Source organism: Halichoerus grypus, chromosome 1, assembly GCF_964656455.1.
Source record: "Halichoerus grypus chromosome 1, mHalGry1.hap1.1, whole genome shotgun sequence".
NCBI classification, from domain to species: domain Eukaryota; kingdom Metazoa; phylum Chordata; class Mammalia; order Carnivora; family Phocidae; genus Halichoerus; species Halichoerus grypus.
This window is the reverse complement of record NC_135712.1, coordinates 164,371,456-164,398,286: the sequence shown is the minus strand read 5'-3', so window position 1 is coordinate 164,398,286 and position 26,831 is coordinate 164,371,456. Positions and strand designations below refer to the sequence as shown.

At 37.0% G+C, this 26,831-nt stretch overlaps 1 long non-coding RNA gene across 1 annotated transcript; it reads right to left on the bottom strand.

The window, feature by feature from the left end:
* Positions 1 to 674: 674 nt before the first annotated feature.
* On the bottom strand, positions 675 to 11,611 carry LOC118523791 (uncharacterized). Its single transcript, XR_013448953.1, has 2 exons — positions 11,575 to 11,611; positions 675 to 1,333 (listed from the first exon to the last, which is right to left on the bottom strand). It is a non-coding gene; the product is annotated as an uncharacterized LOC118523791 (long non-coding RNA).
* Between the last annotated feature and the right edge of the window lie 15,220 nt (positions 11,612 to 26,831).

Genomic DNA, 26,831 nt, shown 5'->3' with positions numbered 1-26,831 from the left:
GCTAAAGCCACATGGCGGTGCCAATGAGGCTGGACCGACCCGCTCTGATGAGTGGTGTCCCACAAGCTTGGCCTCAGGCATCCTAAAGAGGTCTGCAATTGAGAGTGGGCTCGGAGGGACTTCACTCTGGCTTCTTCACAGCTCACACAAGAGTAGGTTACCGAAGACCACAAGTCCTGTGAAGATAAGCACCACATCTGCACTAATAAATGGAAAACAGAGTATTAACGTTATATCTATATAATTTCCCACACATACCCATCCTAACTCAACAAAATAACACTCAGCCAAATGCCACTATCTTGCTAACCCTCCTCACAAGCAATAGATGCGGAGAGGCCAGAGCGTGATGTTGTCTGGCACCAGGGTCTCCTTTCTAACCCAGCCCATGATTTCAGGGTTCAAGGATCCAGAACTCTACCTTCTTCTACACTTAAAAAACAGGAAGTAGGACTTCCATTGAGTGGCTCCAGGGGTGGAGGGGGTGGCAGCCCTTCCCTCAACAACACACATAACTAGGGAACGAACTATTAAACCAAACAAAAAGGTGAGGGACAGGGAACTCCCTATGCTCCAGGGAATTGATCTTCAGGGTTCTTTCTATTTCCACCCAAGAGTCTGCCACTTATGGTCACTTCTGTCCCCCCGATTCTAGAAATGTTTAGTAGAATGCATTCATTTCATCAAAAAGCATTTATTGAGCACTTACTATGAGCATAAACATTGTGATGGAGTCAAAAAATGTTTACTAACAGTTTCATAGTGCTTACCAAGTTTCAGGCACCATTCTAAGCACTTAACATATATCAATTCATTTATTCCCTCCAAGCATCCTGTATCATAAGTACTAGTACTGTTTTATAAATGAAGAAATGGAGGCACATCAGGATTCAAGAACTTGCTCAAATTCACCCAGCTGGCATGCAGTGGAGCTGGGGTTTGAGCCCAAGCAGTAGAGCAGCATAACTCATGGCCTTGACAACTTTGCTATATTATTTTTTATTTAATCTAGCAAAGGAAACAAGATAATTTTATTAAATTGTACATAATGTAAAAGCAAAATAAGAGATATATACAAAAATTCTTCATACCCATATCTTCCTCCTTCCTTTACCTTCTCTCTATCCATTGGTCCCAGGAACGGAGCAGTGGGAGAAGGTCAGAGAACTTGTAGCAGTGTTGACCCCTTGTCCTAGAACCATGAGTAACATACACAATGTATCTTATTCTGATTGAATGTAGTTCTGGTTCTTAAAAAATTGCTCATTCTTCCACATGTGATGTCAGACCAAAAACCACAAGTGGCTTATTTAGAAAATGAGTCAGCCAGGAACTGCTAGGGTGACAAAAAGGGGAGGCATTTACCATAGGTCATGTAGCACCCTAGTCCAAAGGACACATGGATTCTACTCAACCCTTAGTAATGGGGTGGGGCCAGAGGTGGGGGAGTTCCATTTAGAAACACCCCCCTTGGTACATAATAAAGCTTGCCCCAGAGACTGGGAAATTTGCCACTCACATCAATCAATAAATATTTAATGAATATCATGATAAAAAAATGATCTAAACCTGGGATCTCCCAGGGCTGGTGATAGTCCACTATAGATATTGAAACCTTCAGTCTGTAGGCTAGTTGTGACCACCCTGCAGCCCTCTAGGCAGCTGATGGGGATTCCCTACCCATATCTCTACACCGGATTAATAGAGATAGAACACCTCATCCCTGCCCCATGGAACTCCCCATCTCCTTGGGTCAAGATTAATTAATTCTGCTTATTTTTTTTGTTCATAACTCTTTATTGTATACTTATTAAGCTCAATAAATTTTGTGGGAAGAATATAAAAATGAGTTAAGCAAAGATTCTGCCCTCATAAAGTTTACTGTCCAGTAGGGGAGGTAGCATATATACAAATATAAAGAAGAAAGTGGTCGGTGCTGTGAGACATATGCAGTCAAAATGTTAGTTTGGAAAAAAAAATTAAGCTTGATAGGTATTGGTAAGGATATGGGAGACAGAATGCTTACACCTTGCAAGTGGAAACATATGTTGGTACTACCACTTTGGGGAACAATTTGGCAATATCTCATGCACAAACCCTATGACTCAGTAATTCCATTTCTGGACATTCTCTCTAGAGAATCTCTTTCACATGTACTCAAAAAGGCAAGTAAAAGAATATTAGTCGCAGCACCTTTGTGAAAAATGGAAACAACCAACTGTCTTAATGAGGGAATTAGAACATAAATTGTGGTTTACTCATAAATTGGAATACTATATAGATGTTAAAGAAATAAACAAAAATCAGGGCACCTGGGTGGCTCAGTCGGTTAAGTGTATGCCTTCAACTCAGGTCATGATCCCAGGGTCCTGGTATCAAGCCCCACGCCCGGCTCCCTGCTCCGCGGGGAGTCTACTTCTCCCTCTGCCCTTCCCCCTGCTCATGTGCTCTTTCTCTCCCTCTCTCTATCTCAAATAAATAAATAAGATCTTTTTTTAAAAAGAAAAATATTTGAGGAATTTAGTTAAATTCAGATAAGATATGGAAGGAGAATGAATAAGATGAGTCAAAAAAAGAGTAAAAGCTGTAGGTGTTGTGGGAGTGGAACATACTTCTAGCTTGGGTGGTCAGAGAAGGGAGCAGCCTACTAGTGAGTTGTGAGCAGCCCACAGAATGAGGAGACATGCCCATTGGGGAAATAGGGTGAGCACACAGAATGCAGTCACGAATTTTACAGCTGGAGGTTTCATCTAGTTCTGTCTTCTCATTTTACAGTTGAGAAAACTGAGGCCCCCGGCAACTTAAGGAGCTGGCCAAAGTCATGAAGGAAGTTAGTAATAACAGTAAATGAGTCTCAGTCCTCGGTGTCTGATGGGCCGTTCAAGACACTGTCCTTCAGGAGATAAATGAATGGGTTTCACTTCCAAGAGCCCTCCAGGGAGGGAGAGGCTTATGGAACATTTCAGAAGCCAGGAAAGAAATGGAAAGAGACAGTGTTGGGCTACAGGAAGAGCCTGGAATCAAATCTGAGTTTAGATCTTGACTTTGCTAGTTATTAGCTAGTTGTCTTTGATTATAGCTTTTCTGTGTCTCAATCTTCTCATCTATGAAATGAGAACAATAGTACCTTGCTGAGGAGATTGTTTTAAGAATTAAATGAGCTAAGCCTCGTCAGTAAGTGGTGTTGGGAAAACTGGACAGCTACCTGCAAAAGAATGAAACTACATCACTTTCTCACACCATACATAAAAATAAACTCAAAATGGATTAAAGACTTAAACGTGAGATCTGAAACCATAAATTCTTAGAAGAAAACAGGCAGTAATTCTTTGACATCGGCTATTGAAATATTTTTCTAGATATGTCTCCTCTGTCAAGGGAAATGAAACAAAAGCAAAATTAAACAAATGGGACTACACCAAAATAAAAGGCTTCTACACAGCAAAGGAAACCATCAACAAAACAAAAAGGCAACCTACTGAATGGGAGAAAATATTTGCAAATGATATACCCCATAAGGGATTAATATCCAGAATATGTAAAGAACTTACACAACACACACACACACACACACACACAAATAATCCAATTAAAAACTGGGCAGAGGATCTGAATAAACATTTTTCTAAAGAAGACATGCAAATGGCCAAAACACATGAGGAGATGCTCAACATCACTAATCATCAAGGGATTGCAAATTAAAACACAATGAAATATCACTTTACACCTGTCAGAATTGCTAAAATCAAAAACACAAGAAATAACAAGTGTTGGCGAGGATCTAGAGAAAAGGGAACCCTCATGCACTATTTGTGGGAATGCAAACTGGTATAGCGATTGTGGAAAACAGTATAGAGGTTCCTCAAAAATTAAAAATAGAGCTACCTCATGATCCAATAATTCCACTACTGGGTATTTACCCAAAGAATTAAAACACTAATTTGAAAAGATATATGCACCCCTATGTTTATTGCAGCAGTGTTTACAATAGCCAAGATAAGGAAACAACCCAAGCATCCATTGATGGATCAACAGATAAAGAAGATGGAAAAGATGCAGAAGATCAGATTGGCAGGTGCTTGGCTTGTCACTAAGTCCTAGTGGTCTGTACCACTAAGCATCGCCTGTGCAGGTCTCTGTCCTCTGCCTCAGGCCACAGTGACAACATATGAATAGAGGAAGAAAATTTCTTCTTGCCTCAGTTCTTGCTCTCCAGAATTCTCCTTCATGTCAGAAGTGCTCCTCTTGGATAATCCTGATCTCCAAAAGCTAGATCAACATTCAACTATTTTGAACAACAAGGAAGACAATCTGAGGATTAAGGAAACAATTTGCACAGTTGGAGGAAGAAAACATGGCAGATGCGAGGCTTATTTTGACAAACAGATCAAAGCACACCTACTTAAAGATCCAAACACTCTGCACTACAAGTAAGAAGGAACTCTGTAGAGGAAGGTCCAGTGGGAGAGAGCAGCCAAAACACAACAGAAGGGTGTACACAATATGCATAAGAAACACTTCTTGAAATTTTTGTTTCTTGAAATTGGTGCTGTTTTTTTTTTCTCTTTTTTTCATTTCCTCCTCCTTTCTTTTCTGCACAAAATGATTAGATTAGATGGAGAAATTCACCCCAAAAGAAAGAACAGGAGGTAATACTCCCAGCCAGGGATTTAATCAATAGGAATATAAGTAAAATATCTGAATTAGAATTTATAAAAAACTATTATAAAGATACTAGCTGGGCTTGAAAAAAGCATAGAAGACACTAGAGAATCCCTTACTGTAGAAATAGGAGAACTAAAATCAAATCAGGCCAAAATTAAAATGCTATTACTGAGATGCAGTCACAAATGGAGGCTTTAACAGTGAGGCTAAATGAGGTAGAAGAGAGTCAGTGATATAGAAGACAAAATGATGGAAAATAAGGAAGCTGAAAAGAAGAGATAAAGACAACTAATGGATCATGAAGGGAGACTTTGAGAACTCAGTGATTCCATAAAGTGAAATAATATCCAGATAATAGGGGTCCCAGAAGATGAAGAGTAAGAGAGAGGGACAGGAGGTTTATTTGAACAAATTCTTCTAATCTGGGGAAGGAAATATTCAAGTCCAGCAGGCACAGAGAACCACCCCGTCAAAATTAATAAAAATATGTCAACTCCTCTACACATATTAGTGAAACTTGCAAATTTCAAAGATAAAGAGAAATTCCTGAAAGCAGGTCAGGACAAGAGGTCCTTAACCTACAAGGGTAGAACATAAGGCTAGGAGCAATCCTGTCCACAGAGACCTGTCAGACCAGAAAGGACTGGCATGATATATTCAACATGCTGAATGGGAAAAATATGCAGCCAAGAATACTTTATCCAGCAAGGCTGTCATTCAGAAAGGAGAAATAAAGAGTTTCCAGGACAAACAAAAACTAAAAGAATTTGTCAACACTAAACCAGCCCTGCAAGAAATATTAAAGGGGATGCTTTGAACAGAGAGAGAGCCCAAAAGGAACAAAGACCAGAAAGGAACAGCAACTTTACAAAGGTAATAAAATGGCACTAATTTCATATCTTTCATTAATTACCCTGAATGTAAATGGACTAAATGCTCCAATCAAAAGACATAGGGTATCAGAATGGATAAAAAGACAAGACCCATTGATATGCTGCTTACAAGAGATGATTTTAGACCCAAAGACACCTCCAGATTGAAAGTGAGGGGGTGGAGAACCATTTATCATTCTAATGGACACCAAAAGAAAGCTGGAGTAGCCTTCCTTATATCAGACAAACTCAATTTTAAACCGAAGACTGTAATAAAAGATGAAGAAGGGCACTATATCATAATAAAAGTGTCTATCCAACAAGAAGATCTAACAATTGTAAATATGTATGCCTTTAACTTGGGAGCAGCCAAATATATAAGCCAATTAATAACAAAATTAAAGAAACACAGTGATACTATACACATTCTTCTCAAGTGCACATGGATCATTCTCCAGAATAGATCATATACTGGGTCACAAATCAGGTCTCAACCAGTACAAAAAGATTGAGATTATTCCATGCATATTTTCAGACCACGATGCTTTAAAACTTGAAGTCAACTACAAGAAAAAAATTGGAAGGACCACAAATACATGGAGGTTAAAGAGCATCCTACTAAAGAATGAATGGATCAACTGGGAAATTAAAGAACTTAAATGATACATGGAAGCAAATGAAAATGAAAACACAACAGTTCAGAATCTTTGGGATGCAGCAAAGGCAGTCCTAAGAGGGCAGTATATAGCAATACAGGCCTTTCTCAAGAGAGAAGAAAAGTCTCAAATACACAACCTAACCTTACAACTAAAGGAGCTGGAAAAAGAACACCAAATAAAGCCTAAACCCAGCAGGAGAAGAGAAATAATAAAGATTAGAGCAGAAATCAATGATATAGAAATCAAAAAAACAGAACAGATCAACAAAACTAGGAGCTTGTTCTTTGAAAGAATTAATAAGATCAATAAATCCCTAGCCAGACTTATCAAAAAGAAAAAGAGAAAAGACCCAAATAAATAAAATCATGAATGAAAGAGGAGAAATCACAAGCAACACTGAAGAAATAGAAACAATTATAAGAGAATATTATGAGCAGTCATATGCCAACAAATTAGACAATCTGGAAGAAATGGATGCTTTCCTAGAAACATATAAACTACCAAAACTGAAACAGGAAGAAATAGAAAACCTGAACAGACCCATAACCAGCAAGGAAATTGAACCAGTAATCAAAAATCTCCTAACAGGGGTGCCTGGGTGGCTCAGTCAGTTAAGCGTCTGCCTTCAGCTCAGGTCATGATCTCAGGGTCCTGAGATCGAGCCCCACATCAGGCTCCTTGCTCAGCGGGGAGTCTGTTTCATCCTCTCTGCCTGTGCTCTCTCTTGCTCTCGCTCTCACTCTCACTTTCTCTCAATAAATAAATTAAATCTTTAAAAAAAAATTTTTTTAAATCTCCCAACAAACAAGAGTCAAGGGCCAGATGGCTTCCCAGCAGAATTCTACCAAATATTTAAAGAAGAATTAATACCTATTCTTCTGAAGCTGTTTCAAAAAATAGAAATGGAAGGAAAACTTCCAAACTCATTCTATGAGGCCAGCATTACCTTGATCCCAAAACCAGACAAAGAACCCACCAAAAGGAGAATTACAGACCAATATCCCTGATGAACATGGATGCAAAAATCTCACCAAGATACTAGCTAATAGGATCCAACAGTATATTAAAAGGGTTATTTACCACAACCAAGTGGGATTTTTTCCTGGGCTGCAAGGATGGTTCAACATCTGCAAATCAATCAATGTGATACAATACATTAATAAAAGAAAGGACAAGAACCATATGATCCTCTCAAGAGATGCAGAAAAAGCATTTGACAAAGTACAGCATCCTTTCTTGATTAGAACTCTTCACAGTGTAGGGATAGAGGGAACATACCTCAATATCATAAAAGCCATCTATGAAAAACCCATAGTGAATATCATTCTCAATGGGGAAAAACTGAGAGCTTTTCCCCTAAGGTCAGGAATATGACAGGGATGTCCAGTATCACCACTGTGTTTCAACATAGTCTGGAAGTCCTAGCCTCAGCAATCAGACAACAACAACAACAAAAAATAAAAGACATCCAAATTAGCAAAGAAGAAGTCAAACTCTCACTCTTAGCAAATGACCCGATACTCTATATAGAAAACCGAAAAGACTCCACCCCAAAATTGCTAGAACTCATATAGGAATTCAGCAAAGTGGTAGGATATCAAATCAATGCCCAGAAGTCGGTTGCATATCTATATACTAACAAAGAGGCAGAAGAAAGAGAAATCAAGGAATTTATTCCATTTACAATTGCACCAAAACCCATAAGATACCTAGGAATAAACCTAGCCAAAGAGGTAAAGGAAAACTATAGAAAACTTAAGAAAGAAATTGAGGAAGACACAAAGAAATGGAAAAACATTCCATGCTCATGGATTGGAAGAACAAATAGTGTTAAAATGTCTATGCTACCCAAAGCAATCTACATATTCAAAGCAATCCCTATCAAAATACCATCAACATTTTTCACAGAGCTGGAACAAACAATCCTAAAATTTGTATGGAACCACAAAAGATCCAGAATAGCCAAAAGAATTTTAAAAAAGAAAATCAAAGCTGGAGGCATCACAGTTCTGGACTTCAAGTCGTATTACAAAGCTGTAATCATCAAGACAGGATGGTATTGGCATAAAAACAGACACATAGATCAATGGAACAGAATAGAGAACCAAGAAATGGACCTTCAACTCTATGGTCAACTAATCTTTGATAAAGCAGGAAAGAATATCCAATGGAAAAAAGACAGTCTCTTCAACAAATGGTGTTGGAAAAATTAGACAGCCACATGCAGAAGAATAAAACTGGGCTGCTTTCTTACACAATACACAAAAATAAACTGAAAATGGATGAAAGACCTACATGTGAGACAAGAATCCATCAAAATTCTAGAGGAGAACACAGGCACCAACCTCTTTGACCTTGACTGCAGCAACTTCTTGCTAGACACATCTTCAAAGGCAAGAGAAACAAAAACAAAAATGAACTATAGAGTCTTCATCAAGATAAAAAAACTTCTGCACAGTGAAAGAAACAATCAACAAAACTAAAAGACAACATGCAGAATGGGAGAAGATGTTTACAAATGTCTTATCAGATAAAGGGTTAGTATCCAAAATCTATAAAGAACTTAACAAACTCAACACCCAAAAAAACAAAAACCCTGGTCAAGAAATGGGCAGAAGACATGAACAGACATTTCTCCAAAGTAGACATATAAATGGCCAATAGACACATGAAAAAAATGCTCAACATCACTCAGCATCAGGGAAATACAAATCAAAATCTCACAATGACAAACCACCTCACACCTGTCAGAATGGCTAAAATTAACAATTCAGGAAACAACAGATGTTGGTGAGGATGTGGAGAAAGAGGAACCCTCTTATGCTGTTGGTGGGAATGCAAACTGGTGTGGCCACTCTGGAAAATAATATGGAGGTTCCTCAAAAAATTAAAAATAGAGCTACCATAGGACCCAGTAATTGCACTACTAGGTATTTATCCAAAGGATACAAATGTAGTTATTCAAAGGGGCACATGCACCCTAATATTTGTAGTAGCAATGTCCATAATTGCCAAACTATGGAAAGAGCCCAGATGTCCACCAATAGATGAACGGATAAAGATGTGGTATATATGTACAATGGAATATATATACCACAACCAACAAAAAGAATGAAATCTTGTTATTTGCAGTGATATGGATGAAACTAGAGGATATTATGCTAAGCAAAATAAGTCTGTCAGAGAGAGATAAATACCATGTGATTTTGCCCACAGGTGGACATAAGGGAAGGGAAGGAAAATAAGAGGACAACAGAGAGGGAGACAAACCATAAGAGACTCCTAACTTCAGGGAACAAACTGAGGGTTGCTGGAGGGGAGGTGTGTGAGGGGATGGGGTAACTGGGTGATGGGCATTAAGGAGGACCCTTGAAGTAATGAGCACTGGGTGTTGTATGCAACTGATAAATCACTGAATTCTACCTCTGAAACTAATAATACAGTATATGTTAATTAAATTGAATTTAAATCTGAAAAATTTTAAAACTTTTTTTAAAAAAGAAGATGTGGTATATATAGACTACAGAATATTATTCAGCCATAGAAAAAGATTGAAATCTTGCCATTTACAACAACATGAATGGACCTACAGAGCACAGTGCTAAGTGAAATAAAAGTCAGAGAAAGATAAATACCATATTATTTCACTCATATGTGGAATTTAAGAAACAAAACAAATGAAAAAAAAAACAAACAGAAAAAAGGAATAAACAAAAAAAAAACAGACTCTTAAATACAGAGAACAAACTGGTGGTTGCCAAAGGGGAGGTGGCTGGGAAGATAAATGAAATAAATAAAGGGAATTAAGAGTACACTTATCTTGATGGGCAGTGAAAAATGTATAGAATTGTTGGATCATTATATTGTACATCTGAAACTAATTTAGCACTGTATGTTAATTATACTTGAATAAAAAATAGTTAAATGAATTAATTCATCTAAAGTCTGTTCCTAACAGTGGTTGGTGTGCGAGAGGATCACAAGAAATCCTCTCTGTTTCATAAGGAGAACACCAGTGGAAGCCCCAAATCCTCCCTTAGCCAGGACTCCTCCAGGAGCAGCTAAACAAATGCCAATCATGCCTTTCGTCTTCTCCTGTAACCAGGTGGGCCTCTAGGGCAATTTCAGCCCATTAGTTGCCTTTTCCTAGGGCTATGGCTCTTAAATTAAGTTGGTTAAATTGAGCTGAGGGTAGACACCTAGGGAAGCAAATGCTGCTGCCCTAAGCATCCCACTAGCAAAGAGCATACATGCATGCACGCGCGCGCGCACACACACGCACGCACACGCACAAGCACAGCAAAACCACTGGAGCTATGGAAATGACAACATAAACCCTATATGACTCTAATGGGCTAATTTTTAGATACTCATACCATGTGATCATTCCTACAGTGGTGTGGTTTCCTTTAAACAATTCCTTTGGGAGCCTAAACATTTATTCCAACAAGCCTGCTGCTTATGCTCAGAAAATGATTGTCCTTAGATCTGTAACCCTCAAATTTGAATTTCTGTAACTTGTGGAACATCAGGAGTTCTTTACCTGGGAAAACACAGATTCCCATGCAAACAGTTCTGGGTATTGTGCATTTTGGCAGGTCCTCAACACACACACACACAAAAACGGTGAAGAATTATTGTTTTAAGGAGTGAATTTTGATTTAAAAAAAACATGTAAAATTCTTTTGGAGTCAACTTTCATGGTTAAGCTAGATAACATGTAAGGCTCAAAACGAAATGTGACTATAAATTAATGAGATAATTTGGGGTGGTTTATAAACTGGTTCTAAAGGAAATTAATCCCATTAAAGGAGTTTCATATGTTTTGAATTGTTTCTCTTTGAAATAAATGTCAAGCCCCATCAAGGTTATTGATTTTGAAAGAGAGAAGATGCATTTCAACAGGGAAGTTCTGTTGTTTGTAAAAAATAACCTTATTACTGTCTATTCTCAAGCCACAGACTACATTCAGAATAATGTTTTCCTCCTCAAATAATCATAATCATCATCCCTTACATTTGTATAGTATTTTACAGTTTATATAGCACCTTGCAATTTAAAGACCCTTTACAGTTTATGAAGCACTGACTCATCTATCTTTTTGTTAGATTCTCACAACAGCCCCATGAGACTATCCCTCTTTACAAGTGATTTCTGAGTGTCTGAGCTTTGGGCTCCCACTTGAATGGTACTCTTCCTTCTACAAATCTCCTTGGACTTCAAAGCCTGTTGATTGTAAACATGTGGGGAAAATAATGCAATTACTAATTCTGTCTGATGTAGCCTCCCTCTTCAACACCCTATCACTCTTTGAGAACTTGCTTTCTATCTTGTTTGGATATTGATATAGTCACACGTGCACATATGCACACACTCACATTTGTGCTGGTCTATATTTTCAGGAATCTTTTCTTCTCTTGTTTCATGGTCCATACTCCCTAGTCTTTCACCTTTATCAAGGAAATAACCTGAGAGAGAGAAAGGGGAGGAAGGAACACCAGAGAGCTGTTTCAGGGACCCCACACCATGTGTAAATAAATGTTCCCCAGGAAACACCCCCCCTCTCATTTTCATCCACCTCCATATCCATATATATCTCTTTTGATAAGAATTTCCACCCTTCAGCTAACTCCTTCAGGCAGCTTGCGACAGAAAGCCACAGCCATCCCAGTGGATCAGGTTAAGTTCTGTGACTGCCTAACAAACCCTGGTTGTTCTAGATCCAATTCTTGGGGGAGGGGACTAGCTCTGTTGGATTACTGATGGTATGACACAGGTTTGGATTCCTGGATCCACTCTAGAGCTCATGGGTAGTGATAGGGAATTGAAAGACTAGGTCCAAAGGAGTCCTGTAGATGTCTCAACCAATCCTGACCTATCTAAAGACTCTGTAGGGGCACCTGCGTGGCTCAGTTGGTTAAGAGTCTGACTTTGTCTTGGGTCATGATCTCAGGGTCTTGGGATTGAGCCCCATGTCAGGCTCCTGGTTCAGTGGAGTGTCTGCTTCTCCCTATACCTCTGCTCCTCCCCCCCCAGTCATGCTCTCTCTGTCTCTCTATCTCTCTCAAATAAATGAATAAAATCTTTTTTAAAAATACTCTAAAGATTCTCAAACCAGGCCTGCGACCTGAGTAGCTTGGTAAGTGGACTGGAATGACATTTGGGCTGCTCATTTGCCTTTGGAGTTTCACTGAGCTAACACAATATAACTCCTAAAGACACTTTTGATTTGACTATTTAATACTAAAGCAGTGAATTTCTCAATATAATATTAGTAGGAAGAGGTCAATAAATTATTTCTTCTTAAAGACTATTCCTTTATTCTGTCTCCATAGATATTATTCTGGGGTAAGACCTTTATTCACACCTTTTCTTGTGACAGTCTCCTAATTGTGCTTCCTGGCTTCAATCTCTTACTTATTTCTACAAGGTACATTTTTTAAATATCTCTGATCATCAAAATCTTTCAGTGGATCTCCAGTTAGAAAGTGGAACCCAAACTCCTTATTTTGGTAGTTAATAGTATAGAGTGTGGCCTCAATTTACCAGGGAGGCATTATGTCTAATGGTTAAGTAGTTGGGCTTTGGAGTTAGACAAACCTGGTTTCAGTACCATTTCTACCACTTATTAGCTGTGTGATATTGGGCAAATGACTAAACTTCTGTAAATCTCAGTTTCCTTACTCATATGATTGTAGTTGTAATATCTCATGTGGTTGTTTTGAGGATTAAATGAGATAATTAATGGAAAGTGCTATGTGCAGGTACCTCACACGTATAAGGAAGATTCTTTTTTTTAAGATTTTGTTTATTTATTTGACAGAGAGAGACAGCGAGAGAGGGAACACAAGCAGGGGGAGTGAGAAAGGGAGAAGCAAGCTTGCCAGTGAGCAGGGAGCCCGATGCAGGGCTTGATCCCAGGACCCCGGGATCATGACCTGAGCTGAAGGCAGACGCTTAATGACTGAGCCACCCAGGTGCCCCTATAAGGAAGATTCTAACACATTTTATTTATTATTATTATTGCTTTTCCACCCTACCTCCCCCTTTTTAGTTGCAGCTAAGCTGATGTAAAATTCACTGTCCTTGTTTTCCCATTCTTGCTCTAAACATATATTCACTTTATCATTTTTAGCTATCCTCAGCTTCTTAAAAATTACTTTTCTTATTTTCATTACCCATCCAAATCACGTACATCCTTCAATACCCAGCTGAAATATCACCTACTCCATGGAGCACTTTTTTCCACCTAGTAGTCTCCTGTGATTGTTGTATCTCCTCTAAAATCTTACAATACAGTGAGTCTCTTACAATACAGTAGTCTCTTATTTACAATACAGTAGTCTCCTGTGATTGTTGTCTCTCCTCTAAAGTCTTACAATACAATTATTGTTTCTTTTGCAAGTTCACAAAATTTTATTAAAATGTATACATTTATTTCATCTGTTCATTCTATTCTTAATCTTGAACTCTTGTTGATTATTTTTATATTGAATTATTTTCTTCATTTTTTTCCTATCAAAGTCTATGTTTTAGGGTATTCTGAACCACACATTTTCCCCAACATTTTATTTTGAAAAATTTAAGATACACAGAAAGTTGAAGTAACTGTAAAATAAATATCCTTATATTCAGTATCTGTATTCTACAATTAACATGGTATTATGCTTGCTTTATCCCATATCTATCCATCCCTCTATGCATCCAACAATCCATCTTACATTTTTAATGCATTTCATAGTAAATTGCAGACATCAGAACACTTCGCAAATCATGACACAATTTAGCTCCATCTGCTAAAGATTGTGAGGATGATCTACTCTATCCCCTGGTTTTATAGATGAAAAAACTAAAGCCCTAAGATATTAAGCAATTAATTTAACATTGGTCAGTTAATCTCCAAGTATATATTGATCACCTACTATGTCCCTGGTATTCTACCAGGTCCCAGAAATATAGTAATGAACAAAACAGATAAAGATTCTGTCATCATGAAGTTTACAGCTTAATGGGGAAGATAGATATTGAACAGATCATTACAAGTAGTTAAATAATAAAGTACATAAGTATCCAACCAAGTCTGGTGGTTTAGAAAAAGGATCCTGAGAGGAGTCACTACGTACTGCTCTGATCTTCAGACCCTTACTACCGGTGATATCCACTTTCATGTATAAAAATAGTCTCTTTTTTCTCCATGAATAAATGACTGTAGTAGAGAATTATTCTTGTTTTACATATAAGAGAAACCTGACAAATTCCTCCAGAGGAGACCAAATACTGTGAAACAGAGTTGAAGGTATAGCCTCTATGGAAGAAAAGAGTCTCAGGAACATGGAGATGTTAGCCCGAGCCCAAGAGTTAAAGCTGTGAACCAGAAACAGCAGTCTCTCAGGAGCTAGGGCAGAGATGCTCAGGTCAGACTACAGGAAGCACATGAATTCAGGCAAAAGGAACCCTAGACCTGCAGGAAGCTCAATTTAGGGTGGGACCAAAGAATTACAGATACACGGATTTCATTAAGAGTGGCCTCTTGAGCTGGACTTTGTACCTATTTTTAGGGTTGTAATTTCCTGGTAGACTGAGTACATGTGAGTGAAACATAACTTTTCCTTAGGAAATTTCTAGAGTTTCTCTCCTATTGAATGATCTAAGAATTTCACAATATCTCTTCCAAGTTTGTACTGTTGGGATCTGTTTTTCTGTTTTAAGGTAAAGAAATGGGTCCATGGCTCATCTGAAGACAAGGGAACAGGTTAGAGATTTATCAAGGCTTTAGATATGATCTTTAGAATTCTGAAGCCAGAGTTTGGCCCCTAAGCTAAGTTCATGGATTGACTGAGCACATTTCCCTAAGACTGCCCTTTCAAAGAACATTGTTATAGCTGGAGAGACTAGCTTTTATTTCTTTCTTTCTTTTTCTTCCTTCCTTTCTTTCTTTTTTGACATTCTTTTTAATACTTTTTTGGTTGAGGTATAATTGATTTATAACATTATATTAGTTTCAGGTGGACAACATAATGATTTGGTATTGGTATGTATTGCAAAATTATCACCACCTTAAGTCTAGTTAACATCCATCACCACACAGTTTCAAGATTTTTTTTCTTGTGATGAGAACTTTTAGGATCTACTTTCTTAGCAACTTTCAAATATGCAATATGGTATTATTAACTATAGGTTACTGCCTGTGTTCTCCTCTAGGATTTTTATGGTTTCATGTCTCACATTTAGGTCTCTCATTCATTTTGAATTTATTTTTGTGTATGGTGTAAGAAAGCAGTCCAGTTTCATTCTTCTGCCTGAGGCTACCCAGTTTTCCCAACACCATTTGTTGCAGATACTGTCTTTTTTTTTTTCCATTGGATATTCTTTCCTGCCTTGTCGATTAGTTGACCATATAGTTGTAATTCCACTTCTGGGTATTCTATTCTGTTCTATTGATCTATGCGTCTGTTTTTGTGCCAGTACCATACTGTCTTGATGACTACAGCTTTGTAATAGAGCTTGAAGTCTGGAATTGTGATGCCGCCGGCTTTGCTTTTCTTTTTCAAGATTGCTTTGGCTATTTGGGATCTTTCATGGTTCCATATAAATTTTAGGATTGTTTGTTCTAGCTCTTTGAAAAATACTGATGGTATTTTAATAGGGATTGCATTAAATATGTAGATCGCTTTGGGCAGTATAGACATTTTAACAATATTTGTTCTTCCAATCATAGAGAGCAAGTCTTAAAAGCCTGGGGGAATCTGTGCATTCTCTAGGAAATTTATAAACCACAAGTATTATTTTTAATACATTAGTTTTGAAGCTTATTTTTTTTTGTAATAGAACACCTTTTATTTTCAAAAAAGTTTTTTACATGGAACCTTAATGTATAAAACAGATCAAATTTATTCTGATTAAAGCAGGACAGCAGGTCAGGCACACCACTCAGTTGACCTATTGTACCTTTACCCCATGGTGATCTCTGCTTCCATTCCATGGAATGCGAAGTGTGCTAGTCTAGTCCAATTCTGCTATCCAGTGTATAACATCTCTGATGATTGTTCATCCGGCCTGTCTTTTCTTTTTTTTAAGATTTTATTTATTTATTTGGGAGAGAGCATATGCAAGAGAGAGCACAAATGGGGGGGGCAGAGGGAGAGGGAGAAGCAGGCTCCTCGCTGAGTAGGGAGCCTGATGATGTAGGGCTCGATGCCGGGCTCGATCCTAGGACCCTGGGATCATGACCTGAGACAAAGGCAGACACTTAACCAACTGAGCCACCCAGGCAACCCCACTCAGCCTGTTTTTAAATCTAAGATCTTAGACTTCCTGTTTAGCTGAATCTGAGCTATAAGCTAATATTATAACCATTATTAAAATGGAGAAGTAGCAGCTGCTCAAATCAAAATCCACCTGGGATGAACAGGTCAGGAACCTTCAACAGATAGCAACATGTGCTGTGCATGCCAAAGTACTCAGACAGCAATGAGGCAAGGGACTCAATGTCAACCTCTGGATCGGAGCCGACCGATTCCAGCCCAGTGAAGACAGCAGAAGGAGTTCTACAGAGTGTACCTTGGAAAATGGGATTGGGCTCTTTGGCACTATCCTTAATTCCTTACAATTGCTTCAAGCCTCAGGGCTGCTGGCTATTTGAAATATAATTTTAATTAAAACATTTACTCTAAGTGACTGGATCAATCTAATGAAAGGTTACAAGGACTAAGGCTGGAGAACATTAAAAATGTGTATCATATTGCCATTTTTTTTCACTCACACCCGTCCCAGGTCTCTCTCTTTCATAGTGAAGTCCAAGACCAATAGATGGGAATCTTCCAGGATCACAAAATACATGTATTTTTCCTTTCATGGAAAAAGGAGCTTATCAAAAACCAATAAACATTTAAATGGCATTGTGCGAAGGATTCCTCATGCCAGGTTCTGCATCCAAATGAACTGAGGAAAAGTACTATGTGGCAGATAATCATGGATAAACACAGGTAGGAAGCTTAAATTCCTCCTGGTGGCTGTCCAGAGCCTCTTGGGGTTAAGCCAGTGTTCCCATTCCCACTCCTGAGTTAGGTGTGGTTGCCTTCCAACAAACCTGCAAAGGTGCCATGGTTGTAAGATAGAAGGAAGAGAGGAAGATAGAACTCTATATGAAAGGAAGTGATTCATTTTAAAATACACTGTATTTAAATACAATATTAAAATGAGTATAAGCTTCTATACTCTGCTGTGCGTAAGGGTATGTCTGCTGGGAGCCAAATTGGGAAAAAACAAAACAACCAAAGTTGGATTTTGGTAGATGTGCACCAGCCCATAGGTAAAATGCCAACCAGGTGCCTACCGGGAGAATGCATATTGGAGAGCACAAAAGAGAAGGGTGCTTCTGAGAAAACACCTGGCAAATCCTCCGAACACAGATTTCAGGCAATCAAACAGAACCATGAAACAAATACAATGTAAAACTTACCAATCAGCCACTTTGCTTCTTCTGAATTATGCTGAGAGTGGTAGCATACTTCCAAATATAGATGGTATGTTATTTAATGGGTAGTAACAAGCTGCTGGCATAAGGGTTTCATGTTGTCAGTGTATAAATAGGAGTCATTTGGGCTCCTTGCTGCACAATTGCCCTTGCTGGAGATAAATAGTGTGTGCAGTTTCTGCTGTCAACAGAACACAGTGTAATAGGCCTTTAGTGCAATGAAGTAACATTGGGCAGTGGCCCTGAGAACAGGGGGACCTGGTTGGTAATGGCCAGAATTGTATTCAGTCTCCTGCCCTTTTGCCACCTCCACTTTATTCTAAACTCACCTCCTATAAGAAATTTTCTACTTTTCTGTAGTCAGTCTAAGTGTGAGGCACACAACGAAGACATTTGCTTTTTCTCTGAGAGCCATAAAATATTTCTGAGGAGAGGAACAACTATTTTTTAAAAAATAATTTTAAAGGGATGCCTGGTTGGTTCAGTTGGTTAAGCATCTGCCTTAGACTCAGATGATGATCCTGGAGTCCTGGGATGAGCCCTGGGTCAGGCTCCCTTGCTCAGCGGGAAATCTGCTTCTCCCCCTCCGTCTGCCCCTCCCCCCCAGCTTGTGTGTGCTCTCTCTCTCTCTCTCTCTCTCATAAATAAATAATATCTTTAAAGAAAAAGAATTTAAAAATCTGTACACATACCTTTAGAATAATTGAATCTTAGAATTGGAAGGAATTTCAGAAGGGATCTAGCCCAAACTCACTTATCACAAACCTGGCATGGAGCTGTGCATGAGGCTTGCAAAGTACAAACAGATAAACAGTAAAAGTTCATGCTTTCAAGTTCTCTTATTTCAAATTTTGCAATATTTTGTAAGGGGCATAGAAAAATAAAAGGAAAAATTTAAAAACCCATGTTACTTATGATATTTGAAATATATATAATCAAAGAGCTCTAGAATTTCTAGAAAACGCTGATATTGAAAACAGACGTCAAAATCTCACCAATACAGCTAAGCAGTGCTCAAAGAAAATTAATAGTATTAAATATCTATGTTGATAAATATTAAAATAAATGAATTAAATATAATTATAATATGTGTAACATATATTATGTTATATATAACATATATAACATAATATAAATAAATAAAAAGTAGGAAAATAACACAAATAGAAAGAGAGCAGAAGAAAGAAATTGATAAGGATAAAAGGAGAAATAATGAGATTTAAAAACTGACTCTATTACATCAAAAAAGCTGGTTCATTGAAAAAAAATTAACAAAAATAAATGATCCAATAGCCAACCTAATTTTGAGAAAGGAGAGGAAGCCCAAAGACACAAAATAAGAAATGGCAAGGGGACAGTAACCATCAAAAGAGAAGCAATTTTGGGGCCTCCTAAAAATTACTGGAGACCGAAAAGAACTTTCATTTACGTGGGTTGTGTCTATTACTATTTACCACATTTGATATTAAATTTGACGATTTAAACAATATTTATGTATTAATTAAAATTTTAAATAATTAAAAACCCATTGCATGTTAACATAAATAACAATTTTAGGAAAAACAAAAATTCTGTTCTCCTTTAAAAATTACTGAGAGGAGTGGCTGGTTTACATTTTTGCAGATCTCTTTAATATCTGGTTTGATGGAATACAGCTGGATTCTCACACACTTTTTCCCTGAGTTTATTGTGATGTCACATGCTATAGCCTCTGGATACCTCAACCATGTATTAGTGACACAATGAGGGAAAGACCTGGAGACTTGATGTTCTAGGAAAATATAACTTACAAAAAATATATGTAATTTACCAACAACAACAAAAAACTACAGACCCATCTTGCTTATGAATACTGATGCAGAAATCTTAAGTAGAATATTTGAAAATAGAACCCAACAGCATACTAAGCAAATGTCATGATCAAGCAGAACTTGTTCCAGAAATGCAAGAATGTTTTAATATTAGGAAAGCATTAGTTATCATAAGTCAATCAAATACATAAGCATCATATTAGCAGATTGAAGCATTTGACAAAATTAAAAACCTATTCCTGTTAGAAGCACTCAATAAAATAGGAACCAATGGATACCTTCTTAAAATCATAAAGTACAAAAACTATGTTATTTCATTAACATGAATTTATATACAGATACTTTTATGCTTTTAATTTTATATATGATATAGATGTACACATGAAGTGGAGATAGAAATAAAGATAGAGAGACAGAGACAGAGATAGAGATAGATAGAGACAGAGATATCTTAGCTCCCAGACCAGCAACTCATTTCATGGGAAATCCTAAAGGCAGTCTCACTAAAGTCAGGTTTAAGACAAGGGTGACCACAGTCACCATTTTATTAACCTGGTATTGGAAGTGTTAATCCATGCTGTTCAATAAGTGAAAGCAATTAGAAGCATAAGAATTGGAAAAGAGGGATAAAATTATCTTCTGGTGAAAATCCGAGAGAACTGATGGAAAACTACAAATAATTAAAGACTTTAAGAAGCAGGAAATTAGGTCTCCCCACCACCACCACTTATTTAATATGCCACATTCCTGTTTACTCTCTGTTCTGTTCCATTAGTTTGTTTTTTTGTTTGTAGATCAGGATCATGCAATTTTAATTACTATAACTTTACCATGTGTTTTTGTTGTTAGGAAAATTCTAGCCTTTTCTCCCTTTCCAAAGTTGACTTGATTATTTGATTGGGAAGGCATTGCATTTACATATTTAGTTACCAGGAGAATTGACATCACTACAATATAAGACTTCCCATCTTGGTAGCATATGCTGTCCCTCTAAGCAAGGCCTTCCCTACCACCCTATTTTAAATTGCATCCCCCCAACACTCCCTATTCCCTGCCTTATTTTTCTCCATAGCACTTGTCCCCACTTAACATACTTTATATTTTATTATTTATTTTGTTTATCATCTGTCCCCCCCCTTACTAGAATGGAAGCTCCATGAGGACAAGTACTTTTCTACTGCTGTAAATAGCCCCAATGCCTAGGACAGTGCCTGACACTTAACAGGTGCTCTACAAATATTTGCTGATAAATTAATACTATTGGGTCTTCTTTTATTCCTTAAATAACAATTTACAGTTTTCTTCATATATGATTTGCTAGTTTCTTGAAAATTAGTTCCAGTTATGTTTGTGGTTGTTGCTATTCTGAAAAGAATTTTATTCCATTTAACTTTCTAACTGGTTGAAAATTAGAAAATTCTAATAGTTTCTTACTTGACTGTCTTGGACTTTCTAGATCAACAATCATATAATTTGCAAATATTGTCTTTTCCTTTCTGATATTTTTACCTGAAATATTTCCTTGTTTTGTATTTTCATTGGCTGGGACCTCCAATAAAATGTTGAAAATTATGAGTAAGAAGCATCCTTGTTTTGTTTCTTAATTTTAGGAAATGCTTATCATAGTAAATTATTAAATATGATTAAATATGATAGATGAACTATATCAGGTAAAGGAACTTTCCTTTTATTCCTAGGAAATAGGAAGCATGAAAGTTTTAAATTTTAATATACTCATATTATTAATATTTTCCCCTATGGTTTGTATTCTCTGCATCTTATTTGAGAAATCCTTCTTTATCTCAAGATCATAAAGATACTTTCCTACACCTCCTTCTATAAATCTGCCACTAACATTTAGGTCTTTGGTGTACCTGAAATTAATATTTGTGGTATTGTGATGGAGGAATAGTTTCATTTTTCTCCTATATGGATAACCATGATCCCAGAATAACTTCTTGAATAATCGTCATGTACTTGCAGTGATATTTCTATCATACATCAATGTTTGGGTATATTTGTGGCTCCTCAGATTTGTTCCATTAATTTATTCATCTGTCCTTACACAAATACTGCACTATCTTTCTGTAATTAATAAATTTTATTATCTGATAGGAAAAGTCCCTTACCACACTCTCCTTCAAAATTGTCTTGGTGATTCATGACTCTTTGCCCTTCCATAAAAATTTAGGATTAGTTTGTTAAGTTGACAAATCAACCCTGTTGAGATTTTTATTGTAATTGTGTTAAATATATAAATGAGTTTTAGGGAGAAGTGCCATTTTTACAAACTGAGTCTTCTAGCCCATAAGTGATATAGCTCTCCATTTATTTAGGACTTCTTCTGTGTTCTTCAGTAGTGTTTTTAAATTATCTTCACAAAATTATCTTGAATAAGCTTTCTTAGATTTATTCCTGGATAGCTTATAGTTTTTGTTATTATGATAGACATCCTTTACTCTGTTATATTTTCTAACTGACTTATTATTACTGGTGTATAGGAGTGCTATTGGTTTTTTTAAATGTTGATTTCTTCAAGAATCTTGCTGCATTCTCTCATTAGCTGTATATATAGAAATTTTTGGATTTTCTATATAGACATTCATATTGTCTACCAAGAAGGACTATTTTCAATCTTCCTTTACAATCCTTTGGCCTCTGATTTACTTTCCCTACCTCTTGATCAACAGAAGTTCTTAATTTTAATTAAGTCCTAAATATCAAGATTTCCCTTCATTTTATTGCTTTCTGTTCCTATTTAAGAAATTGTTCTGTATTCTCCTATATTCTAAAATCTTTATTGTTTTCCCTTTTATATTTAGATCTACAAATCATCTGGAATTGATTAGTGTATGATAGGAGATAAGAGTCAAGATTTATTTCTTTTTCCATATAGATATCAAATCCATTCAGCACCATTAAATGAAAAGACAATCTATGACCTACTAAATTACAGTGACTACTTTATCATAAATCTCTGGAGGTCTTTTCTAGAACCCCCTATTATGTTTTAGTGGTCTATACTTTTGTAAATGGCGCTGTCTGAATTACTGTATTTTTATGGTAAACCTTGTCATCAAGTAACTGTAACATGAGTGTTCATCAGAATTATCTTAATATTCTTCAGCTTGTCATTTTCCACAAAAAGACTTCTGAAATTTTTTTGTTTTATTTTGTATCCATTGGGAAGACTTGACATGTTTACAATATTGAGCCTACCAATTCTTGAATATGGTGTATCCTTTTAGTTATTTAGGTCTTTTTTAATTCCTCTAAGTAATGTTTTGTAGTTTTCTGTATGGAGTTTTCCAAATCTTTTGCTAGATATTTTATCCTGGAGAGTTGATTTTTTTTTCTATTACAAATACATATATATAATATGTTATATTTATAAATATATATAAATAATCATTTAAAAATTTGTGTTGTCTAATTGTTTATTTCTGGTATATGGAAATACCACTCATATTTTTGTATGTGGATCTGATATCTAGCAATTTTGCTAAATTTACTTATTTGTAATGGTTTGTAGACTTTTTTGGATTCTACTTATGCAATCATGTCATCTGCAGATGATGATTGTTTATTTCTTTTCTAATCCTTATATCCTTTTTCTTTGTGGCCTTACTGCACTGGCTGGGACTTCCAATAAAATGTTAACTGAAGTGGTGATAACATATATTCTTGTCTTTCTCTAATTTCAGGAGGAACACTTCCAGTATTTCTCCATTAAATATATTTACTAGGTTTTTTCCTGCTGTTTATTTGGTTGGTTAATTTTTAACATACCCTTTTTCAGATTAAGGAAGTTCCTTATATTCTTGGCTTATTAAGAGTTTTTTTTTAATTTTATTTTATTATGTTATTTTAGTCACCGTACAATACATCATCAGTTTTTGATGTAGTGATCCACAATTCATTTTTTTCGTATAACACCCAGTGCTCCATGCAGTATGTGCCCTCCTTAATACTCATCACCAGGCCAACCCATCCCCCCACCCCCTCCCCTCTAAATCCCTCAGTTTGTTTCTCAGAGTCCATAGTCTCTCATGGTTCATCTCTCCCTCCGATATACCCCCCTTCATTTTTCCCTTCCTTCTCCTAATGTCCTCCATGCTATTCCTTATTTTCCACAAATAAGTAAAACCATATGATAATTGACTTTCTCTGCTTGACTTATTTCACTTAGCATGATCTCCTCCAGTCCCATCCATGTTGATGTAAAAGTTGGGTATTCATCCTTTCTGATGGCTGAGTAATATTCCATTGTATATATGGATCACATCTTCTTTATCCATTCATCTCTTGAAGGGCATCTTGGCTTTTTCCACAGTTTGGCTATTGCAGACATTGCTGCTATGAACACTGGGATGCATATGGCCCTTCTTTTCACTACATCTGTGTCTTTGGGGTAAACACCCAGGAGTGCAATTGCTGGGTCATAGGGTAGCTTTATTTTTAATTTTCTGAGGCACCTCCACACTGTTTTCCAAAGTGGCTATACCAACTTGCATTCCCACCAACAGTGTAAGAAGGTTCCCCTTTCTCCACAACTTCTCCAACATTTGTTGTTTCTTGCCTTGTCCATTTTTGCCATTCTAACTGGTGTAGGGTGGTATCTCAGTGTGGTTTTGATTTGAATTTCCCTGATGGCTAATGATGATGAACATTTTTTCATGTGTCTGTTAGCCATTTGTATGTCTTCTTTGGAGAAGTGTCTGTTCATGTCTTCCGCCCATTTTTTGACCTGATTATTTGTTTTTTAGATGTTGGGTTTGAGAAGTTCTTTATAGAACTTGGATATCAGCCCTTTGTCTGTAGTGTCATTTGCAAATATCTTCTCCCATTCTGTGAGTTGCCTCTTTGTTTTGTTGACTGTTTCCTTTGCTGTGCAGAAGTTTTTATCTTGATGCAGTCCCAAAAGTTCATTTTTGCTTTTGTTTCGCTAGCCTTTGGAGATGTATCTTGAAAGAAGTTGCTGTGGCCGATGTCAAGGAGGTTACTGCCTATGTTCTCCTCTAGGATTTTGATGGATTCCTGTCTCACATTGCGGTCTTTCATCCATTTTGAGTTTATCTTTGTGTAGGGTGTTAGAGAATGGTCGAGTTTCATTCTTCTGCATGTGGCTGTCCAATTTTCCCAGCACCATTTACTGAAGAGACTGTCTTTTTTCCTTTGCATGTTTTTACCTGCTTTGTTAAAGATTATTTGACCATAGAGTTGAGGGTCTATATCTGGACTCTCTATTCTGTTCCATTGGTCTATATGTCTGTTTTTGTGCCAGTACCATGCTGTTTTGGTGATCTCTGCTTTGTAATATAGCTTGAAATCAGGCAACGTGATGCCCCCAACTTTGTTTTTCTTTTTCAACATTTCCTTGGCGATTTGGGGTCTTTTCTGATTCCATACAAATTTTAGGATTGTTTGTTCCAGCACTTTGAAAAATGTCATTGGAATTTTGATCGGGATGGCATTGAAGGTATAGATTGCTTTGGGCAGCATAGACATTTTAACAATGTTTCTTCTGATCCATGAGCATGGAATGTTTTTCCATCTTTTTGTGTCTTCTTCAATTTCTTTCATGACTGTTCTGTAGTTCCTAGAGTATAGATCCTTTACCTCTTTGGTTAGGTTTATTCTGAGGTATCTTATGGTTTTTGGTGCGATTGTAAATGGCATCGTTTCTCTAATTTCTCTTTCTGCAGTTGCATTGTTAGTGTATAAGAAAGCAACTGATTTCTGTGCATTGATTTTGTATCCTGCCACATTACTGAATTGCTGTATGAGTTCTAGTAATTTGGGGGTGGAGGCTTTTGGGTTTTCCACATAAAGTATCGTGTCATCTGCGAAGAGAGAGAGTTTGACTTCTTCTTTGCCAATTTGAATACTTTTATTTCTTTTTGTTGTCTGATTGCTGTTGCTAGGACTTCTAGTACTATGTTGAACAATAGTGGCGAGAGTGGGCATCCTTGACGTGTTCCTGATCTTAAGGGAAAGGCTCTCAGCTTTTCCCCATTGAGGATGATATTCGCTGTGGGTTTTTCATAGATGGATTTTATGAACTTGAGGAATGTTCCCTCTATCCCTCTACTCTGAAGAGTTTTAATCAGGAAAGGATGCTGTATTTTGTCAAATGCTTTTTCTGCATCCATTGAGAGGACCATATGGTTCTTCTCTTTCCTCTTATTAATGTGTTCTATCACATTGATTGATTTGCAAATGCTGAACCACCCTTGCATCCCGGGGATAAATCCCACTTGGTCGTGGTGGATGATCCTTTTAATGTATTGTTGGATCCTATTAGCTAGGATTTTGTTGAGGATTTTGGAATCCATATTCATCAGGGATATCGGTCTGAAATTCTCCTTTTTGATGGGGTCTTTGCCTGGTTTGGGGATTAAGGTAATGCTGGCCTCATAGAATGAGTCTGGAAGCTTTCCTTCTGTTTCTATTTTTTGAAGCAGCTTCAGGAGGATAGGTATTATTTCTTCTTCGAATGTTTGGTAGAATTCCCCCAGGGAATCCATCAGGCCCTGGACTCTTGTTTTTCGGGAGGTTTTTGATCACTGCTTCAATCTCGTTACTGGTTATTGGCCTATTCAGGTTGTCAATTTCTTCCTGTGTCAGGCTTGGGAGTTTATAGGTTTCCAGGAAAGCCTCCATTTCTTCCAGATTGCTCAATTTGTTGGCATATAGTTGTTGATAATAATTTCTAATAATTGTTTCTATTTCCTTGGTGTTAGTCATGCTCTCTCCCCTTTCATTCTTAATTTTATTAATTTGGGTCCTTTCTCTTTTCTTTTGGATAAGTCTGGACAGTGGTTTATCGATCTTATTAATTCTTTCAAAGAACCAGCTTCTAGTTTCGTTGATCTGATCTACTGTGTTTCTGGTTTCTAATTCATCGATCTCTGCTCTAATCTTATTTCTCTTCTAATGCATGGCTTAGGCATCGTTTGTTGCTTTTTCTCTAGTTCTTTAAGGTGTAGAGTTAGTTGGTGAATTCGGGATTTTTCTATTTTTTTGAGTGAGGCTTGGATGGCTATGTATTTCCCCCTTAGGACCGCCTTTGCAGTATCCCATAGGTTTTGGACCGATGTGTTTTCATTCTCATTGGTTTCCATGAATTGTTTAAGTTCTTCTTTGATTTCCTGGTTGACCCAAACATTCTTGAGCAGAGTGGTCTTTAACTTCCAAGTGTTTGAATTTCTGCCAAATTTTTTCTTGTGATTGAGTTCCAGTTTTAAAGCATTATGGTCTGAGAATATGCAGGGAATCATCTCAATCTTTTGGTATCGGTTGAGGCCTGATTTGTGAGCCAGTATGTGGTCTATTCTGGAGAAAGTTC